General features: G+C 44.1%; 2 protein-coding genes across 2 annotated transcripts in view; both read right to left on the bottom strand.

Annotated features, from left to right (window-relative positions):
• Positions 1 to 573, bottom strand: part of LOC117943372 (DDB1- and CUL4-associated factor 1-like) — a 35,581-nt gene extending 35,008 nt beyond the window's left edge. Inside the window, exon 1 of the mRNA XM_034869454.1 lies at positions 341 to 573. The gene's annotated coding sequence lies outside the window, so the exon portion shown is untranslated. The remainder of the gene's footprint in view (positions 1 to 340) is intronic.
• Positions 1 to 3,150, bottom strand: part of LOC117943371 (sphingomyelin phosphodiesterase 4-like) — a 19,647-nt gene that overhangs the window by 2,019 nt on the left and 14,478 nt on the right. The window lies entirely within an intron of this gene.

The following is a 3,150-nucleotide window of genomic DNA, read 5'->3' as shown; positions in this document are numbered from 1 at the left end:
TCTCTCTCTCTCTCTCTCTCTCTCTCTCTCTCTCTCTCCCCCCCTCTCCCTCTCTCTCTCTCTCTCTCTGTCTGCTCCGCGTGCGCGTTCAGCTAGCGCGGCAACACGGTGACAGTTAGCCTAAACTTAGCTTAAACAGCTAACTCGTCTCCATCCACGGAGCTTTATTAGCATGTCCTCTTCGTATTAACCCCCCTAAAGTCCTCCTCCCTGGGGGGTAAGGTCGGGGGACGTTAGGGGGGGGGGCAGCAGCAGCGTGTTGACATCAGCTGCCTCATGTCAGAGACACACAACCCGCTCCAGCTAGCGACTCCCCAGCGCTTTAAAACGCGACACTCACCTGGAGATTAAAGCTTCTTCTTCTTCTTCTTCTTCTTCGTCGCGTTTCTCAGGTAAACTCCTCGTTGGAAGAAATTGGGCTTTTTGTTTTTTGACGTGGAAAAAAAACTGCCCAAAAAAATGGCGATGAAACGACGCTGATATTTAACGTTTAGGAGAAATAAAAAGTATCACGTTTATTTTCAAAAACTTCTCCCGGCGGCTGCGCGCTGCGTCATCGATCGAACGTGAGCCGGTCGACGTTCGATGACGCAGGACGGCGAACCTGCTCATGGGACTTGTAGTTCAAAAGGTATTTTCAGGGTATTATTTGATAAATGCACTCATGACTTTAACCAAAGTGTTTTTATATCAGTCAGAAATTTAAAAATAAAAAAAGGGAGCTGGCTCCCATAAATACACGTACAAACAAACAGATGTTAAATTACATGACCTTTTATTATTAATATTATTATTATTTTGAATATTTCTGCTTTTTTTTAGCTTATATTTTCTTTTTGGTAAGCCCTTAACCTCCCTGGCTTGTTTGTATGTGATTGTAGACTCAAATATGTTGTTTACCTGCTGTGTGGCAGTGTGTGTGAATAAAGATTGTTTAAAAAAAAAAAAGGATAGAAGTGGCAAAAACAACTATCAATATGTAGTAAAAGAATTGCAAAATTACACCAAATATCACCTTTATTTTAAGTTTAGCTTCTTTACTTAGCCCACTACAAGTACAATTCCTGCATTCAACATTTAAATGAGGAATAAAGTATTTAAATTAGAAAACGAAGCATAAACACTTGCCAGTGTTTCCTTATCATGTCTGACGTTTCTGGATTAATATTTCTGCATTGATGCGTATGTTGCGTTGTCCTGTTATAGTGTAATATGTGTAAGGTTGTGGTCTCTTTGCTTCTCAATGAAAGATGCACCAAAAAGTGTTTGTCATCCCTTTATTCTGCTTAAAGGTGCCGTGCCAAACCTGTTCCAGGACCTTGTGGTGACGTCGGATTAATAGTCCTGCATTTATGTGTCTTTTTGCAGAGCATATAGAGCAGGTCTAGACCACACTCCAGAATTTACTAAGACTTAATAGATCCAGGAGTTCCCCCTATTAGTGCCGAGGAAAAACTGGTGAGAGGGTGGCGGACTGGGGGGCAGGCCGGGGGGATCCGAGGTGGTCCCGATTCACAGTGTGTATGGTTGGGGGAGGGGGGTAAGGCAGCTGAGGGGGGGCAGCAAGTGGATTTGCAATGACTGGACACTGTAGTCCAGTCTGGGGTTTTCTGTGGAGCCTGACGGTCTGTCCAGCCCCATGCGGTCCAGCCCCATGCGGTCCAGCCTCATGCGGTCCAGCCTCATGCGGTTCAGCCCCATGCGGTCCAGCCTCATGCGGTTCAGCCCCATGCGGTCCAGCCCCATGCGGTCCAGCCTCATGCGGTCCAGCCCCATGCGGTCCACCCCCGCATGCGGTCCAGCCCCATGCGGTCCAGCCCCATGCGGTCCAGCCCCGCATGCGGTCCAGCCTCATGCGGTCCAGCCCCATGCGGTCCAGCTCCATGCGGTCCAGCACCTCGCTGACCCCCAATCCCCACCGGGTGTGGAACGGACTCATCAGGTTTCAGAACCAGAACCAGAATCAGAAATACCTCATGGATCCCTAAAGGGGAATTCAGTGTTAACCCTTGTGTTGTCCTGTTTTAATGTGTTTTATATCATGAATATTAGATTTCTTTCAACCAAATTGCCCAAAAATAACAATACACAGTTCGTCAGGTAAGTTAATGATTAATATAATTGATTTTTTGGGGTGTTTCATTTAATATTATAGCGTTTAAATTCTTTTTTTTTAATGGTTTCAAAACAGTATCGGAACTAAACTTTGACTCAACATCCTCTGGTGTTAACTATTAGTCAAAATAATTCCTAATGTCTGCCTTTTTAACTAAAAACTTACATATAATTTGATACAAATGAGGTTTGTTGACCATTAATTCCAAGATTAAGTGTAAAACCTGTTATTAAACCAGCTCAGTTTTTTTTTTTTAAAGCGGCAAAAAGCTGGAAAAAGCACCCAAATAAAGTCAATGTTGACCTGGAAGGACAAGGTCATGGTCAACGGGACGACCACCCGAGGGTTAAAAGGTTCAAAGTAAGAAGACTGAGGGCGGAGCAGCTGCAGCAGGCTGCATGCACACATCCAGACTTTATTTGCATTATGGGATGCAAACAGAAGAAGAGTAAACTGCTGCCATGTACTGTTTAAATCACAATATAACTTTAATTTTTTAAATAACTTTTATGTACCAGACAATTTTAGCAGAGAAAAAGATTCATTATCAAGTGTTTTGGTAAAAAGTTGGTAAATATGATGTGTAATGTTTCAATTAAAAGTGTTTGGCATCCCTTTATTTTGCTTAAAGGTGCCTTGCAATGCGTATTTCAGGACCTTGTGTTGATCTCTGAAGTCCCACCGTGGACTCTGTAACTCGGTTACCATGGTTACCTTGTTTCAAGCCCTTCTCGGCTCGACTCCCAAGGCTCTCATTAACATTCAACCAGCTAAGCTGCTTTACTCTGATTGGCTATTAACAGCTATAACAGCTAGCCAATGAGAACCAGGCTATCAGCATTAGCTCATGAATAGTAATGAGCTCAGGCAGCATGACGTCAGACTGACCGGCTGTTGTGATTGGTCTGATTTCTCCTCTGATTCCTTTTCAAGGGCTAGAGCTGACAGAGGAGGTAGCAGCTCACACACACACACACACACACACACACACACACACACACACACACACACACACACACACACACACACACACA

The sequence above is a fragment of the Etheostoma cragini genome, chromosome 4 (assembly GCF_013103735.1).
Source record: "Etheostoma cragini isolate CJK2018 chromosome 4, CSU_Ecrag_1.0, whole genome shotgun sequence".
Classification (NCBI taxonomy): Eukaryota; Metazoa; Chordata; class Actinopteri; order Perciformes; family Percidae; genus Etheostoma; species Etheostoma cragini.
Note: the sequence above shows the minus strand (reverse complement) of the source record. Positions and strands in the feature narration are given on the sequence as shown.